This window comes from Callospermophilus lateralis, chromosome 11, assembly GCF_048772815.1.
Source record: "Callospermophilus lateralis isolate mCalLat2 chromosome 11, mCalLat2.hap1, whole genome shotgun sequence".
Classification (NCBI taxonomy): domain Eukaryota; kingdom Metazoa; phylum Chordata; class Mammalia; order Rodentia; family Sciuridae; genus Callospermophilus; species Callospermophilus lateralis.
In genome coordinates this window covers 50,193,327-50,213,322 of record NC_135315.1, presented here as the reverse complement: position 1 = coordinate 50,213,322, position 19,996 = coordinate 50,193,327, and the positions used below count along the sequence as shown (strand labels likewise).

At 40.6% G+C, this 19,996-nt stretch overlaps 1 pseudogene; it reads right to left on the bottom strand.

Moving 5' to 3' along the window:
- The window catches only part of LOC143642310 (polyunsaturated fatty acid lipoxygenase ALOX15-like), a 69,701-nt pseudogene that overhangs the window by 5,133 nt on the left and 44,572 nt on the right, over positions 1 to 19,996 (bottom strand).

Genomic DNA, 19,996 nt, shown 5'->3' with positions numbered 1-19,996 from the left:
TTCATACCTTGAGCTCCTTCTGCAACTGAGCCTGCAGTTCCTCCATCCCTGGAGGAAACACTAGGCGTTCAGGAAGCTGAATGGAGCGCCTCAGCAGCATGGGGTTGGCGCCATTGAGAAACTGATACCCAAAGAAGGCATCCTCCTTCCAGGACTGCCGCACTCGCTCTGGGGAATGGCAGTAGAGCATGCTATGAGACCTGAGATCCTGGTCCTCCTGACCCCCACCAAACCATCCTCATTTGACCCCAGCTTATCAGGGGATCTAAACCTCTGGTCTCCCAACCCTGGTTCTTTCATTAACCCAGACTGGGTGGGATCTAGGTGATAAAAGGTCCAGGGAGAAGTACTGGGGTAGGTGGGACTAACCAGCCAGCTTGCTGTAGCCACACCAAAAAATCCGGTTATAGTCATCCACATCATTCCAGTTACTCAGAATATTCACAGATCTTTTGACAGCCAGGTCAGCCAGCCTTCAGGGAAGAATAGGACAAACAGTTAGACACTGATTCGTAGACGCAAACACTACAGCCACGGGCACCTATCTTGGACTGGTCAGTCCAGTGCAGTACATAGGCCTATTGGCCTCCACTAGATCAAGATTCTCACCAGGGCCCCCTTGGTCTCACCCTACGGCCAGTGAAGCTTCAAAGTCAACTCTCTTGTTTTCCAGAAATCATTCATCTTCAGGGAGGTCAGATAAACTAGTCCCAGCCACATTCAGGACTAAGCCAGCCTTCTAGTTACCCCACCTGCGGGGGCAGAAATAAAATCAGGCATTGGTATTCCAGAGAATTAACCACTCATCATGAGTCAGGGGATGGGCGACTGTTGGGGTTTTTAGCCCTCATTCCCTCCCAACCTACGACCTGCGGGAGAGATGGGGAGAGCTCGCTCCAACTGGATGAGCCAAGAAAGGAGAGGGTCCCTCGCTGGAGGACAATCAGATGCATCAGGGAGACCAGTCAAAGCAGGAGCTGGTTTATTGAGAAAATACACACAGCTAATATAATGTACAGGAGCCAATCAGGATAAAGATCAGCAGGGTGGGGAGAGTTCATGTGTATACCCATCCTACAGGGTATATGATAATGGGTGACGCAAGCTGTCCACCAGGGCAGAAGGGTTCTGAGCCTATCCTAGAGGTGGTCCAATTTTTTGTCACAACCCACGGTAATGCCTTCTGGCTGACTGCCAGGCACCATCATAGCCATGATGACCCAGGACCAGGAAGCGGGTAGCAGCCAGCAAGTTAGGTTTCCTCTTTTCTGATGCAACATGCCCCACATGTTACATCATGCCCTACAGGGGACTAACTTGTACAACTTTCTTCTCTCTTCCAGTTCCTCTTCCCTGTGCTTCTTGAACAGGCCTTGAGAGTCTTCAACCACTGTGCAGCCTGAAAGTAAAGAGGGCATGGTATGACTTCACTGAGGGCCTGACCCTATCCCTATCTTCTTGGTCTTTCTAGCTGGCCCCTACAGCTTCATGTCCCTCTCCTGTCTCCTTGACACCTGTGCCAGTAACCTTCTGTTTTGACAATTCCCAAACAACTCCTGCCCTCCAGGTTCTAGCTTCCACATCTGCACGCACAAGCTCGCACCGCGCACACACACACACACACAGACCTTCAGCCTCTCTTGTGCCTTCTCACACACTTGTCCCTGGTGCTTACCAGTGCCCTCAGCAAGGCTCAAGATGTGGTTGCCCTGCACCCAACGGTAACAAGGGAACCTGTACTCAGGCCCTCCATCTCCAGGGCCCTTCACAGAGATCCAGTTGCAGAACCAGTTGTCATCCTTAATGAGGTGCCTTTTGCGCACTTTCACAAACAGCAGGGACCCCAAGTACTCTGAGACTTCCACCTTGAACTCCTGTTCCTGTAGGCGACAATTCAGCATGCATGCTGAGAGGTTCAGAATCAGTGGGACCCACAGGATTGTGTACTTGGGCTGGGTCTTGCTTCCCCTGGACTGCTTTCCCCGGACTTCAGGGAAAGGGGAGCGAGATAAAGGGAGTCCACATTGAGCAGGGGCCCCCAAGACCCTATTCTGAAATGCCAAATAACTCAACCCACAGTGAGAAGGTAAAGGACAAGAGATGGAAAGGTGCTCTCTTTCCTTACTAGTTTCCTCCCTATTTCATTGACTGGGTCAAGCGCTAGCAAGGATCAGGCCCTGGGAACCCTGCGCTGCAGGCTGGAGAGCACACTGTTAACGCTGGCAGAGGAGCTGGATCCCGCAGTTACAGCGGTGAGACCCCAGCCAAGGCTGAGGGCGGCCAGGCACCCCATTATCTTGATGGGAGGAGGAAGCAGAAGAGGATTTGAGCAGAAAGTCTACAAGAAGGAATCAACAACACCTAATCCGGGAAAACCCAGTGAGAAGAGTGAGCCTAGGGCGGACTTTGGGGCAAATCCAGACGACTGGGAAGTCCTCCTCCACCTAAACAAACATGAACTCCTTGCAAATTGCTTCTCCCAGGCCATAGGACACGCTTAAGGTTGCAGTGGAGAGGTAGTGGGAGAGGAGACATGGTCTTCCGTAGCGTTTGATTTGTACACTTTGCTTTCTTTGTGCTCATTACTTTGGAGCTTAAAAACGACTGCCTTCCTTGTTATCTGCAGATATGAACCTTCTTGATATTCAACACCTATGTTATCCCCATCTGCCCTCCTTCTCCTCATCCCACAGCATTCCTTCCTCATTGCCTGGTCCTCCACATTGGACTGAAGCCATGTGTTCCCCAGAATGCCCCATGCTCTTCTCTCCAAGGACCTACTCCTAGAACATTCTGTGTATCCCTCCAAACTCTGATAAACTCCAGTTTTTCAGCAAAGTCTTCCCTGGCAATTCTACCCCTCTCACTGAGCCAGAGCAAATCAACTTTCCCCTCTATGACTTTCCCTCTTGTACATATTCCTATTATTGCACACTTCATAATGCATAGTGGTAATTTATATGTCTATAACTCCCACTAATGTGAGCTCCTCTTAGGCAGGAACCACATTCTCCACACAATTCAATTTTGTCTCCCCTGGCATTAGCACACTGTCTGGGCTTGAGGATGTCAATGAGCATTTTCTGAAACACACTGAGCTGAAAAAATCAATTATAAATAAATTCTTCCTTTTGGGGAGATAAGGTAAACAAATAACTATTAGGCAATGTAAATAATACACAAATATTAAAATAAACTGGTGCCACCATGCCATGGAATACTGCACACCTAGTAACACTAAAGAAGTTGATGGAAATATGTTAGTAACGCATATTTTCTGATCCATTTACTTTTTGGCAAAAGTACATTTGCATGATTCAAAATTCAGAATGTACAAAGTGATATTCACTAGGTTCTTCCTCTCTCCTAGTTCCAATCCACCCTGTTCACACTGTTGCTAGTGTCTTCTGTGCACATTCCCAAGCAAATGTATACCTATAATTTTTGTTCTTTTCCTGCATATGGTAGCACATTTTATACACTGTTCTGCACCTTGTTTTTTCCATAGTGCAATGTAAATCAGGAAATCATTTCATATTAGCATTAAAACATTAAAAACTTCCTTGTATTTGTGAAGGTAGCTACAGTTTTGCTGTATATACTCTGCCAATCCCTTATTGGTAGACTTTAAGTTATCAACAATCTTTTATAACTTTTGTTGTTGTTGAAAGGAATAAATCTGGTGCATACATCATTTCTTTTGTGTAACCATATCTGTAACACAAAATCCTAGAAATAGAATTTATAAGCCAAAAGCAAGTGTAATTTTGGCAGAAATTGATAAATTTCCTGCCATAGAAAGTTGTACAAATTTACACTTCCACCAGTAGCCAAGATATGAGAATGCCTATGTCAATGGTGTAATAATAACCACTTCTATTGATAGGTAAAAATTGCACCCCCATTTTAATTTAATTTGCATTTTTATGATGGCTACAGTTGAGCATCTTTTCATATTATAGGAGCTATTTATGTTTCCTTTTTTGTGAACTGGCTATTTCATTTTTCTATTGGTTTTTGGTCTTTTTCTTATTTACTTGTAGCAACTATTTATATAAGGAAAATTAACCTTTCCAACTCTATCACTACTAACAGGGTCCAAAAAGACATAATGGTCATTTATTTACCTACATCAGCTTCTCTCTTTTTTTTTAATATTTTTAGACATTGATGAACCTTTATTTTATTCATTTATTTATATATGGTGCTGAGAATCGAACCCAGTGCCTCACACATGCTAGGCAAATGCTCTACCACTGAGCCACCACCCCAGCCCACCTACATCAGCTTCTTAAAGCCCTGATTTTGTTCTACAATATTATTCTCCACTAAAAGAAACTTGGACCCTTGGAGGATAGCTGATTCCATATCTTTTGGCAGGTATAAACAACATAGAATAAGCCCAGAACATACTGCTGTGGTTAAAAGGTAAGGGTTCTCTCAAAAAAGTCACAGACAGTATTAAGAGGTCTTAATGTTCAATTATAAGGGCTCCCACTAGGCACATTGTTATATTTTGAGTAGCAAAAACAAAACAATAAATAGGGTTCATTAAAATAGATATGTGGGGCTGTGGTTGTGGCTCAGCGATACAGCACTAGCCTAGCATGTGTGAGGCCCTGGGTTCAATCCTCAGCACCACATAAAAATAAATTTAAAAAAAAAAAAGGTACAGGGACTGGGGTTGTAGCTCAATGGGAGAGCACACGCCTAGCATGTTCAAGGCCCTGGGTTCGATCCTCAGCACCACATAAAAATAAATAAATAAAGGTATTGTGTCCAACTACAACTAAAAAATAAATATTAAAAAAAATTTAAAAAGATACAAATATTTTTAAATATCTTTAAAAAATAGATACGTGTGTCAGAATACTTTTGAGTGCAACAAACATAAAAATTCAAAATGACTCAAACAATTGGGAAAAATTAGGAAATAAGAAGTTCATAAGGTAGGTTGGCTGTAGGGTTGTTTGGGTCACTGGTTCAACAATATCACCAAGCAACCCAAGGTATTTTAGGGGGCTTTCTTTTGGGTTTACCCTGATCTTTCCATACTGTCATTCTTCATCGGTTAGTTCCTCAATAGGTTACCTCTTTAATTATGTTATGGTGGCACTATGTAATAACTGCTATTGTTCCAATAATCCCATATAGACACAATATCTAGTGGGAAAAAAAGAATCATTTTGTGCTTTCTTTTTAAGAACCGAGAAAGTTTTCTCAGAAACCATCCAGCTTTTTTCCATCAATTCAAAATGAGCCACAACAAACAAACAAACAAACAAAAAACAGCTCTCTAAAACACAGTGTTGATTCAGGAACAGCAGGGGACTGTTCCTGAATCCTGGATATGCAAGTCATAGCAACTCATAGACATAGCCAGGTGGGCATAGAAAGACAAAGACTGTAATCCCAGAGACTCGGGAGGCTGAGGGAGGAGGACCACAATTTGGAGGCCAGACTTGCAATTTAGCAAGACCCTGTCTCAAAAAATAAATATAAAGTGCTGACACTATAGCTCAACGGCAGAGTGCCCCTGTGTTCAGTTACCACAAAGAAAGAAAGAGAAGGAGGGTGGGAGACAAAGTTTTTTAAAGGCAAATGAGGATGATTACATAAGCTTTTTGAAACAATAATCCTTGGCTACAAAAATTAATTTTTAAAAAAAGTAGTATCAGTCCAAGACTGAATAGGCTACTAATGGACAGACATTTTTTTTTTAAATGGCCTCAGCAAGAAAGTTGCAGTTCCAGAGTCTCTTGAGATATTCCCTGTTATTAGGCAAATGTGCTCATGGCTTCCTGACTCTCTTTGGTTAGGGTTTGACATAAATGACTCCATTTTGAATCTGAAAACATCACATTCCCCTTATCTCTTTTCCCAAAACTGAGTGTCAAGCCTGAAACCATTAAATGGGCAAAGGAGATGGAACCACTGTGATTCTCTTGACTTAGTTAGAACTTAGCCCTGACTTAATTGAGCAATTATGGACACCCAAACATATTTGGGGCTCCTCCAATAAGCGAGAAGTTTGGATTAATGATTGGGAGGTAGGTGCCAAAGAGTGTCTGCTATAGTTTATAAAAGGCCTGAATTCATAATATTCAAAAGAAAAAAGTTGTTATAAACTGTTACCAAAAAATAACATAATGCAAAAGAGTGAATAATTAGGACTTTTGACATTTTATAGGTTTTAATGAAAAAAAAAGAATGGTGTGTTTCTTCAAAGTTCATCCATTGTAATTAAGAGATGTATGTTTATTTCTATTAGTAAATAGAAAAATATAAAAACAGATAATTGTATGTGAGCCAAATAGATCTGGAAAAAATTGGAACTGTTCCCAAAAGAGGAAAGACTGATCAGCACATGCGGTTACACATGATAACCAGATGGGAAGGAGGTCAAACAGTTAACGAGTGCTGGTGCCTATACTTCCTGACCAAGGAGAAGGGGGTCCTGAGTTGACAGGTAGTCAAATTTCCTAAAGAGAAACTTATGGGTAAATGCAATCTGTCTCTCCCAGGAGAAGAATCTATTAGATAGATGCCCCATTAGTCATGAGAATACATTAGCAATGCATGCATATGTTTTATTGTTGTTGTTGTTGTTTCTGGTACTGGGGATTGAACTCAAGGGTGCTCTACTGCTGAGCCACATCCTCAGCCCTTTTTATTTTTTATTTTGAGACAGGGTGTCACTAAGTTGCTTAGAGCCTCACTAAGTTGCTGAGGCTGGTCTTGAACTTGTGATCCTCCTGCCTCAACCTGGATCACTGGGATAACAGATGTGTGCCACTGTACCTGGCTACATATGCTTTTAATACTATAACAAAACAGGACAATGTGGGCTGGGGTTGTGGCTCAGAGGTAGAGCACTCGAGATCCTGGGTTCAATCCTTAGCACTACATAAAAATAAATAAAATAAAGGTATTGTGTCCAACTACAACTAAAAAATAAATACTTAAAAAAGAGCACATAGATATTAAAAAAAACAAAACAGGACAATGAGAATAAGGGGTTCCACAACTCTGGCCAAGTGAATAAAAGAGTGCATCATTTCAAGGGAAAAGACAGATTGCAGAAACAAAGACTTCTGTGAAAGATACAAACACTGAAAGGTTTATTGAGGTAGCTGGAAAAGACAGTTCCTTGGGAGAAACAAGCTTCAGTACCCCAACCATGAATTAATCTGTTAGGAAGTGTGATTTTACAGCTTTAGCAGATCTGAGGATTGAGGATATTAGAGGTCTAACAAGTAACAAGATTTAAGTATCAAGAAGAAAACAATAAAAGAAATATTTTAGCAACCTTAAGGAAGTATCTAAGCCATGTGTAAAGGCATACCCCTGGAGTCTCCAGCTACTCAGGAGGCTGAGGCAAGAGGATCATTTGAGCCTAGGAGTTCAGGGCCAACCTGGGAAACATACCAAGAAACCATCAGGAAAGGGAAGGGAAGAAGGAAACTTTATTCCTAGGGAAAAACAAAAACAAGTAAAAACCAATGAAGTCATGAGTTAAATCCATAGGGTTGATGTTTTAAAATAGATTTAAGAACAGTTGTAGTAAGTCTTATAATCATTGTATTGGTGTTTATTTTGTGTACCGTTTAAAGTGTACTCAAAAGAATCATCAAATTAAATTTGCAATTGCAGTTTAAACTGTTTAACACAATGCAATGAAATTTGCAACGTTTAAGTATTTTTTTGAAGTTTAGGTTTCCAACTTCTATTTAGAGATGTTTAATAAACTGAGCATTAAATAAGATGAATATTGTAAGATGGACACAATATTCTCAAACATTAAAAACTTTATCAATGTTGAATATAAACTGTCATCAATAAGCACAAATAAATACCTGAAAGGGTGTTCATCAAAAACTAGCAGTGGTTAGCTTTAGAGAACGGGGATAAGGTGGGGAAAGGACTCTCGTTTCTTATATAATTTGGAATGAATTTGTAAAGTTTTAAAGAAGCATGAAAGGTTTTTCCCAAAAATTTAATCTTGGGCAAAATGTAAGACTATAAAAACTATCATAGAGGCATTAACTATAATCAAACATGGCTGTTAGGAAAGCCCCAAAAGCAAAGTTCAAATTTTCTCTTCCAAATTAAATTCAGAAAAATCAAAATGTCACAAAATTTATCATCCATAGTTATGACACAAACCCAGTAATTTTCTTACAGATTAAAAGTGTAATTGAAGAGTTGGGAAAACATCCAAAAGCCACTCAGTGACTTGTGGGTAACCTCAGTGAGTTTAGATAATGATGCAGTTGTGACCGAGAGAGGTAAAACCTGAGCCAATTCTCCCTTTTTGGCCAGGAATATCTATCAAAGTCATCCTATGTCTGTTCCACCATTGCATGTTAGGGAGAGGAGGGCAGATGACTCCCCTTTAATTTACAGGTCTTTAGGAGGAGAGGAATTATACTTGAGATGCTGCACTTAATGAAATACACTGGGAAATCTTAGCCATACCTGAAGCTGACTTGAATGGTGAAATGCTGGGCTTCTGTAATGAATCTATAATGGGATCAGACTTTGGTGCATCTTGAAAGGGATTGAGTCTGTTTTGCACAAGGGAGGAACCTAAGTCGAGAGTCAGAGGGCATTCAGTCTTCAAAATGGCCCCCAGGGATCTCTACCACATAACATCCATAGTATTAGAGATATTATTTTTCTTGTTTTATAGATAGTCTCCTCTAAAATTCTATCAGGGTTGGTCTGAATATGGCAAAAGTGATGGAAGTCACTTCCAAGGCTAGGTCTTTAAAACATTGTTTTCCTTCTCCCTACCTCCCCTCTCATGAGGAAGAACTCAGTTACCATGTCATGAGGACACTCCAGAAATTCTGTGGAGCCAGGCACAGTGGCACACACATGAAATCTCAACAACTTGGGAGGCTGAGGCAGGAGGATTGCAAGTTCAAGTCCAGCCTCAGCAATTTAGTGAGGCCCTCTCAAAAAAATAAAAAGAGCTGGGGATGTAGCTGAGTGGCAGAATGCCCTTGGGTTAAATCCCCAGTACCCAAAGAAGGAAAGGAAGGAAAGAAGGAAGAAAATAAGGAATAGGAAGAGAGGCAGAGAAAGAAAGAAAGGAAAAGAAACTCTGTGGAGACGTCTACATGGCAAGCAAATGAACATTTCTGCCACGAGACAGCCAAGAACTGAGGCCTCCACCAACAACCGTGTGAGCATGTTATCTTGGAAGCAGATCCTCCAGCCTTTTTCAGACCTCCAGATAACTGCAGTTCCAGCCAGCATCTTAACTGAAACCTCACCAGAGACCTGATCTACAACCATTTGACTCTTCAAACTGTGGGAGGTGATGTTTGTTGTCTAATGCCTCTGAGTTTTTAGGTAATGGTAATTCAGCAACAGATAATTAATAGGGACCATGTACTTATTTTCTGAATTCCCAAACTCACAAGCTTCTGTAAAGCCAAAAATATTCACAATGAACTGACCACTTTCAAAATTAATCCTTATACAGATATTCCTCCCCAATTAATAGCAGCTACCAACTACATGATCATTTACTTGACTGTAAAGTAAAATTTCAAGTTTTGAAAAAGATGATTTCTTGGAGCTGGAAATGTGGCTTCGTGGTAAATCGCTTGCCTGCCATGCACAAAGCCCTGGGTTTAATCCCCAGTTAGTGCTAACTAACTTCTTAAGTATCTCACTTCCTATGAGACTAGAATCTTCCAAGAAACATATAGGATGTGGTTAAAATTAATCAGTCTTTAATCTTTCTTCTACTGAGACAGGATTCCCAGGAGGCTGACTCCAGTACATGAGGTAAACATCGGAACCTCTGGTTAAATATACTTGCAATATCCAGGGACGGTGGTGCATACCTATAATCCCAGTGGCTCGGGAGACTGAGAAGGAGGATCACAAGTTTAAAGCCAGCCTCAGCAATGGGGAAACACTAAGAAACTCAGTGAGACTCTGTCTCTAAATAAAATACAAAAAAAGGCTGACGTGGCTCAATGGTCATGTGCCCCTGAGTTCAATCTCCAGGACCCCCACACACCAAAAAAAAAGAACACTTGCAACCAAAAACTCAATATGTTTTCAAGGAGTACAGAACTGAGATGAATAAGAGGGTTTGGGATTGTGGCCAGAGTATGCCACAGAAATGTAGGCCTAAGGGAAAGAAGAAAAAGATTAATAAAAAGTTACAAGAGCCAGTGTCAGAAATTGTAAATGACCTTGGAGTTGTGAATGCCTCTGACTCTGTAATTGCCCAAAAGTTTTTAGAGGGTATTCAGTGATGACTTTTCAGAAATTGGACATCAGATTTCAAATAAACACATTCTCACATGTCAGAATAAAGACCACTCTGCTCAAATGCACTAGGCTGGAGGAGCTTCAGAATGAACAAAACACCCGCATGCTATGGAATACAGTTTGGAAAAATAGGATTTGTTAGAGTGAGCAAATTACAGAGAAAGCTCAAATTGGAAAACTCAGGCTTCAAAATGACCTTAAGGCCTTCCTGAATTCACATAAGAGAAGGAGAGAACATTCGTTCTCTCAGAAAATAGGACAAAACACTAGGGTTGGCCTTAAAGGAACCTCATCAAATTCAGGAAATGAAATTGATATGTATCTGATTCCACTCCTAAAGACAAATTCTCAACAATTGAGATCTCAGGAAGGGGAATAGAGATGAGTGGGTTTCCCACTTCTTGTAGAAGTTTTCTGAAAACAAGCTGATTGGGGTCTGCAGTGTGGGGAAGCTATGTGATTGATTTGGGGAGAATATTTGGCTTTCTGTGGTTGGTCTTAAGTGGAAGCAGGGACAAAAATTCTAGTATTATTGACCTAGTCTTAACCATTTTGAGCCAATTGCTGCAGAAGTTGTGGTTTGGTTTCTGCCACAGTGTGATTTGACTTCCCTGGATGGTTGCTAGAAAGGTTGTAGGACAGAGTTCTATATTTAATCTGGCCATTGTTCTTTTATGTTTAGTCTCTCATTTGAAATGCATGAGAGTGCCAGTTACTCTGCACTCCTCCCCTTACTTGGTATCATCATCTTGTAAGTGAAAGGTGGTTTCTGGGCAGGGGTTGGAGATGTGCAGTTCACCATGCAAATAGATGTGTAATGATATGCCATTGTCATTTTAACTTACATTTTGCTAATGACTAATTATACTGAGAGTCTGTGTTAGTCAGACTTCCATTCCTGTGACAAAATACCTGAGAAAAACAACTAAGAGTGCCGCAGTCTGGCTGGGCACAATTCAGGAGCCACTTGTCAAAAGAAACTAACTTTATTTTTAGAACCACACACTCCAAACAAAACAGCTCCTCAGGAAAAAACCCTCAGAGCCCAACTGCCACCACCAGCTTCCCACAAGCCACACACTCCAACCCAGCCTCTTCCTCCCACAATCCTCCTGCTCTTGAGGCCGATTGGCTGGGTCGCATGGGCGGATCCAAAAAAGTCCCCCAATGAGCAGCTCCATGGTCTGAAAGGGCAGGGAAACAGCCCAATGAGCATCATCACAGAGGAGCCAATCAGCTAGATGTTGCTAGATGTTGCTGGGGCTGCTGTGAGCCAATCATCAGCTGGTAGTCTGAAAGGGCAGGGAAACAACTCAATGAGCATCTCCACAGAGGAGCCAATCAGCTAGGTGTTGCTGGGGCCGCTGTGAGCCAATCATCAGCTGGCAGTCTGAAAGTTTGCTGGAGCCCCTTCAGCTGTGGCTCTCAACATCTCCCCCTCTCTATTTAAACGACAAGCATGTGGCTTAGGGACCGTGCCTGCCTTAGGTTGTCCAATAGTACATATGGTCCTTACCCGTTCTTAGGTTGGTACCATTGTAATTGGATCTTACCCGTCACTGACTACCGGTCCAGTATATAGCCACACCTGTGTAGAGGTCTTTGTACCAGCAGGGGGGTGAGGTTCTTTGCCTCACCTCTGTTGGCCCCCAAATTTTAGCTGAATGATCATGACAAGCAGAAGGGAGGAAGATACACCAAGCCAATTGACGGCTCCTTTTGGAAAAATTGTACCACCGATGACATCATCAGCAAAAATACCCCAACACTACCACAAGTCGCTGCACTAACAGATAGTTCACAATGCATATAGGTGAGTTCACAATGCATACAAGTGATACATAGTCCAGGTAAGTTCTGTAAGCAGTTCAGTGATGGCTATTGCAGAAGCTGTAGATTGGTTTTATCTTTGTCTTCATGCATTGGGATGAAGATAGGAATTCTGGCAATAAAGACTAAAGAAAAAATTATGTAACATTCCAGAAGGCACTAAAAGAAAACAATTTTCTTAACAATTTACATTGTCTTCACTGGCACTGGGATGAAGATAGGAATTCTGGCAATAATGGCTAAAGAAAAAATTATGTAACATTCCAGAAGGCATTAAAAGAAAACAATTTTCTTAATAATTTACATTATCTTTAAGAGAATTATTAAATATAATGAAAAGGAAAGGTGAAAGTAAACAAACAGATCTGTTAACCTCCTTTTTTGTTCACATATTAAAACAATCCTCAACAGTTGTTTACCTAATTTAAATTAAACCATTTAAATCACGTGAATAAATAAAAAAAATTATTTGGATCCATTTTTTCATGAGCGCTCATCATATGGACATACGTACATTCAAACATATAACACAAAACACAAGTGTGCACACATAATACATACGACACATAACATAATAGTAAAGGCCTTATAACTTTTACAGGTGAAATCTCCATTGCAATGTTTAAAAACTCTATAGTCAAAAAATAGAACTGATCAGCAAAACATTAACCTAGGTCTGTATGAGCTCAAAAAACAAAATAGAACTTCATGATATGGGAAAGGGCAATAATAAAATAGATATTGAAAAAAGCATTCTGGTTCTGTCTCAGATGTAAGAATAACTAAACTGGAGTTCTGGATATCAGCTGTTATGGATTTGAGCCAAATCATCTTCTTTTTGGTCTGTAGAAATCGCTTTAGTTAATCTCTCTGGAATCCAGATCAGCTGCTGTTCTCCCTGTGGAAACACATAAACAGACCCCCGACTCCAGGCAATCACTGGGTCAGGACCTTAGTTAATCTCTCTGGAATCCAAATTGGCTGCTGTTCTCCCTGTGGAAACACACAAACAGACCCCCGACTCCACACAATTACTGGGTCAGGACCTTTCCATTGTCCTGTTAGAATATCCTTCCAAAGTACCTTGGGCTTATGTACATTTTTTGGACACATATGCCTTTCTGCAACAGTAAGCCCTGATGAATCCAAATTTTAAAAGTTTAGAGTAAAAAGGGTTATTTTAAGTTTATCTTTGGGGAATATATACCCCTTCCCAATTCCTTCTTTTTGCTTTAATAAGTACATTTTAATAGTTTGATGAGCTCTTTCAACTATGCCTTGTCCCTGTGGATTGTATGGGATTCCTGTTATATGAGTAATGCCAAATGATGAGCAAAACTGTTTAAAAGAGGTTGAAGTATAACCAGGGGCATTATCTGTTTTTAACTGTTTTGGAACGCCCACAGTGGCAAAAATTTGTAAGCAATGAGCTATAACATCTTTAGTTTTTTCTCTGGCATGAAGGGATCCCATCAAAAATCCAGAAGAAGTATCAACTGTAACATGCAAATATTTCAATTTTCCAAATTCTGGCAAGTGTGTGACGTCCATCTGCCAAATATGGTTAGGTAGCAGTCCTCTAGGATTGACTCCAAGATTAACTTGTGGTAAAAAGGTCACACAATTTTTATTGTATAACTTGTTCCTTAGTTATTTTAAAACGCTTTTGTAAAGTATTAGCACTGACATGGAACTTTTTATGAAAATTTGTAGCTTCTTCTAGTGTAGAGAAAATATGTATGTCATGTGTAGTTTTATCTGCTAAATCATTGCCCAAACTAAGGGCTCCAGGCAATCCTGTATGTGCCCTGATATGTCCTATAAAGAATGGATCTTTTCTGTCCCAGATTAGACTTTGTATAGTGGAAAGCAAAGAGAAAACAGTAGAGGAAGGGGAAATCCTACCATCATCTTCAAGGGATACTATAGCATTACTATGTACTGACTATCGGAAAATAAATTAAATACAGAATCTTTAAACATCACAAAAGCCTGTAATACTGCATTAAGCTCTACCTTTTGAGCTGATTGTTTGGGTACTAAAAATGTAAAAGTTTGATCAGGTGTAACTATTGCTGCTGTACCATTATTTGATCCATCAGTGAATATATTTGGAGCATTCCCAATAGGTGTTTTTCTTGTCATTTTTGGAAAAATTACAGGATGCGATGACCAAAAAGACAATAAAGGTTTAGATGGTAAGTGGTTATCAAATGAAACATTAGATTTGCACATGATTATTGCCCAAGTATTTAACTCATTAGCTAACTCATCGATTTGATTCATAGTATATGGAGTAATAATTTTATTGGGAGAAATTCCAAACACTCCCTTTGCTGCTTTTATTCCTTTGAGTATTAATTGTCCTACAGCCTCAGGATACCTAGTAAGAATAGTGTTAGGAGAATAAGATAAATGTATCCATAATAATGGACCTTCTTGCCAAAATACTCCTGTAGGAATATTTTTTGTTGGTAGTACAATAAATAATAAAGGCAACTTATATCAATTCTATCCAAATGCATATTTTCCATATATGTTTCAATGATTTTTAATGCCTTTCTTGCTTCAGGCGTTAACATTCGGGGTGAATTTGGATCTGATGGACCTTTTAGGATATCAAATAAAGGTCCCAACTCTCCTGTTGGTATACCTAGATAAGGCTTTATCCAATTTATGTCTCCTAATAACTTTGGAAGTCATTAAGTGATTTGAGTTGATCTACTCGTATTTGAATTTTTGGTGGATGGACCATGGATGAGGATAACAGAACTCCTAGATAATTAATTGGAAGACTTAATTGTACTTTATCTATTGCTATCTCTAGATTATAACCTTTTAATAAATTTGTAAGTGTGGCATAACATTCTAGCAATGTGTTTTTATCTTTATGTGCCAATAACATATCATCCATATAGTCAAATATTTGTAGTTCAGGATTTTGATTTCTAAGTGTTTGGATTGCTTTGTTAACATAAATTTGACACATAGTTGGACTATTAGCCATCCCCTGAGGGAGTACTTTCCATTCATATCTCTGATCAGGACCTTCATGATTTAGTGCAGGAATAGTAAATGCAAAATGTGGACTATCCTCAGGATGAATTGGAATTGAAAAAAAAACAATCTTTAATATCTATAGCTAAAACATACCAGGTTTTTGGTAAAGCAGACAATTGGGGAATCCCTGATTGAGCAGGTCCCATAATAACCATCTCATTATTAATGGCTCTTAAATCTTGTAATAATCTCCATTTACCAGATTTCTTTTTAATGACAAAAATGGGAGTATTATGGGGAGATATGGAAGGTTGTATATGTCCCTCCGCTAATTGTTGTTTGACCAGGTCATGGGCTACTTGTATCTTTTCTTCAGTCAAGGGCCACTGAGGAACCCACACTGGTCTGTCTGATTTCCAAGTAATTTTGAGTGGCCCTTTTTGAAAACCCAATCCATGTCTATTATTTCTTGATCTATTTGAATTGGTGCTGTCATACTTTGTTCTTGTTCTCTTAATCTTTTTTCTTTCCTAAAGCCTTGTCTAGCCCTAGTAGTGGGCATGTTAGGACTGATGTTATTTGTTAATGTCAAACCTAATTGATCTAGGACATCTCGTCCCCATAAATTTATAGGAAGATGATCCAATACATAGGGCTGTATAGTTCCTTCACATCCTTCAGGATCCTTCCAATCTAATACCATTGCACTTCTATGGGGATTAGTCGCCACTCCTAGGCCTCGAAGGGTTTGAGTGGCTTGTTGTAATGGCCAATGTTTTGCCCATTCTTGATGAGATATGATGCTGAGGTCAGCACCTGTGTCCAGCAGCCCATTAAAGTCATGTCCTTGAATATTTAGTTTTAGCATGGGGCGAGAATCTAAATTTAAAGACAGCATAGCCCAATCTACACCTATGGAGCCCAATCCCCTGGTACCTCTTTCTACAGTACGACTGGAAAATTTATCATGTAGGCTGGGTACTATTAATAACTGTGCTATTCTATCCCCTGGTGAAATTACTGATATACCTCTTGGAGAACTAGCTATAATTTTTATTTCACCTTCATAATCGGGATCAATTACGCCGGGACTTATCATAAATCCTTTTAATGTAGAAGAACTGCGTCCCAATAATAAGCCTACTGTTCCTTGGGGAAGAGGTCCTTTTACTCCTGTGGGAATGATTTGAACTCCCATCTCTGGAGTTAGTACTGCTCTTGCAGAGACGCAGATGTCCAACCCTGTGCTCCCACTAGTTTGTCTGATGAGGGATCTAATGGATAATGTGTCCTGGGCACTACCTTGATGGTGCTGCTGGGTTCCTCCATTGCCCCGTATATTTGTGGTTTTGGGCCCCGGAGCATTGGGCCCTCCAGTCCGTTTTTTGGCAATGGAGCCTGATGCCTTTCTCCACGATATCGTGGGTAAACACTTGGTCCTTGTCTGTTTTTTGATAACAGAGTGCCCTCTATGGTGGTTTGAGAATGGCATTCATTAGCCCAATGTCTCCCTCTACGGCATCGTGGGAAATTACCTGGTATTCTATTTCTTTGATACCTAGCTTTGTTAAACCCTCCTCCTATGGGGCAACTCCTTTTAAAATGTCCTGTTTGATCACAATTGTAGCATGTTTTTGGCCTGGCATCTAAAGCCTGTTGTACTGCTGCTAAGACTTGCCCTTGTTCATTAATGTCTCTACATAATTTAATATATGTGTTTAAATCTTCATGTTTCCATGGTCTAATGACCTCTCTGCAGCAACGATTTGCTTGGTCATAAGCCAGTTGTTTTATAAATGGCATTGCCTGTTCTTTATCTCCAAATATTCTAGAAGCTGTCTGAATAAGCCTATCTACAAATTCAGCGTAAGGTTCATTAGTTCCTTGTATTACCTTAGATAACTGTCCTTGTAAATCTCCATGCCCCTGTAAAGTTTTCCATGCCCTAACCGCATCTACAGCAATTTGTGCATATACACCAGGATCATATTCAATTTGTTGCCGTTGACCCTCATAAGGTCCCTTTCCTAACAACATTTCTAGATTTCTTTGAGGGTAACCGGCTGCTGCATTTCGCCTAGCTGTCTCCGTGCAAAATTCCTCATTGGCAACCTTCCATAACAAATATTGTCCTCCATTTAGCACAGATCGACACATGTTAGCCCAATCTGCTGGTGTCATGTCCAAGTTGGTAATAGATTCGACCATACTTATGGTGAAGGGTGCTTGCGGGCCATAGGTTGTTACAGCCTCCTTTAATTGCTTCACTGTTTTGAAATCTAAAGCATGGTGAATTCGTTGCCCTCCTGCCTGCTCAAGTACAGGGCATGCTAATTTTTGGGGTCCTGCCTCAGGATTTTGTCCATCAACTACGGGGGTTGAGGGCCGCTCAGCTGTAGGTGGAGCTGTTGGTTGATTTACGCCCTCTGGTGATAGAACGGAGTTAGTAGCAGCCTCCTGTTGTAATTCCCTGCCTGATGGTTGTTTTTCCTCTAAGCTTTCTTTCTTCAAATTTTCCTCTGTTTGACTAACTCGAGAGACCTTCTCTTTTGCTTGACCTGACATGTTTTCTACCACAGTCTGGACCTCTAATAATTTACTTAGCAGTCTTTCGGTTTGTTTTTTACTAGTTTCTAATCTACTATAAAGGTAACGCAACCCAATAAGATAACATAAAACAAAACCGAAACAGAATGAAACAAAAAACGGAGCAAAGAATAGTTGTATCAATTTTCTCTTTCTCAGGGCCGAAGAACTTCAAACCTTGAGCCAACCATTTTTCCCAGGTTGCCTGAGAAAATTCTAGGGATAGGCAGCTTGAAACAAAAACAAAATAAATCAAAAGAAGAACACATTGTTTTTTGAAATGGTCACCCATTCTGTCGCCTTCCCTCAGGGGCGAGCAATTTTACTCACCTCCAAGCTTCAGGCGTCCCCCGCTCAGGCCACCAATTGCCGCAGTCTGGCTGGGCACAAGATCACGAGCCACTCAAACAGGAACAAACTTTATTTTTGAAATAGCCGCCAATACCACGTAAGCGCCCGGGAAGATTCCCGATCTACACACGCGGCGTTCCCCGGTCTCCTCCCGGAACCCCAGAGCAAGTTCCTCCCCCGGAATTCCCTCCTACTGCACTTTCCCAACCAATGGGAACTCTCCAGGAGTCCCGCAGAAGGCCGAGGTAAACAGCAGGAGTCCGGTATCCATATGAATGTAATTTTTAACATAATCATATCATCTCAATGGCTAGCTGGCATCACCTTTCAATCAAAAATGCCATGCATCATATTAATTGGCTGTGGCTCTTAGCACACACCAGTGGGGAAAACCCTGCTTTGTGGTTTAATGGGATCCCAGTAGAAACCAGAGCAAGGCACCTTCAACAGTGTTTTAAAGGAGAGGTAAAGACTCAGGGAGAGAAAGAAAGAAAACCTTGTAGCCAACAACAACAAAACCCAGCACAGGAGACACAGGCCAAGATGATGATGGCAAAACATTTAAAACCCTCAAGGATAGGAAAAACAATCCTGGGGGACTGAGAAGTGACATTGAGATCAGCAGTTAACAGTGTCAGAGGGTGATCCCAAAAGTCTGGAAAAGTAATTTGGAGTTGATAGACAGTAAGGAATGACTCAATGTTCTACAAGGAGGGTTTGATTGGTTAGTTATCTCAGTAAATATTTTTGAATGACTACTAAGCCTGTGATGTGTCCTGAGATTCAAAATAGGCAGAGTCCTCATGGAACTTCCATATTAACTGAATAAGGAATACATAAAACAGGTCATTTCAGACTGCAATAAGTACTATGAATGAAATAAACAATAATGTAGCAGTGGACAACAAAGGGGTCCAATTAGATGGAATAGTCAGGAAGAGTCATCTCTGAAATAGTGACACTGAAACAGGAACCTGGAAGATGAGAAGTCAGACATAGAAAACATGTGCAAAGAGCCTGGGTCTGGAGATAACTTGGAGGGTTTGATGAATAGCAGGAAGAGCACTGTCAGTGGAATGTAAACTGAGCAGAGAGGATGCTGTCCCTGGAGCCAAAGATACTGGTACTCTTAGATTCTAAGAGTAATGGTCCTTAATTGGGGTTACTTATCAGAATCACCTAGGGGTTTTTCTCCCCAAATGCATGGAACCCATCACAAACTACTAAAGCAGTGCTTCTCAAACTCAGGCCATGTAAGAACCAGCTGAGGAGCCTTTCAAAAGTTCAGGTTCCCGGGTCCCAGAGGTTCTAATTTAATTTACCAAGGTGGTCACAGGGAATCAAATGACTTCACCAGGTGATTTCACAGGACTCAGGTCTGGGGAGCACTGTACTATCCGGGAACCTCTGCAGATGCGACCAACCAACGGGTGTGGAAGTTCCTTCAGTGATTCTGCGCATATCTCTGCCTGAAAAGCACTTGTTCAGAGCAGCATTCTCAACCAGGCCACCCTGTAAAAATCACCTGGGACTTACAGAAAGGAAGGAAGGAAGGAAAAGAAAGGAAGGGAGGGAAAGAAAAGAGAAGAGTGAACTATAAAAATGAGAAGCATGAGGGACTGGAGGAAGTGGATGATAACATAGATGTTTTTATTACATAGTTATAGGGTATAGACTGTATGCTATGTATATGTCAGAATTCACAACTGCACACAAAAATTAATGAATTTTACTCTATATAAATTTTTCAAATAAAATCTTAGTAAAAATGTATTTGTTAAAAATAAAGCCACTTTTTAATTCTGATTTGCTATATCTGAGATGGGGCCAGCCCCTGTACCCATGTAAATATATGGTAAAATCTCAAGTGATTCTCAAATATGGCTAGCATTGAGAAAATCACTGAGATGTAGTACTTTATGTATTTCAGTAT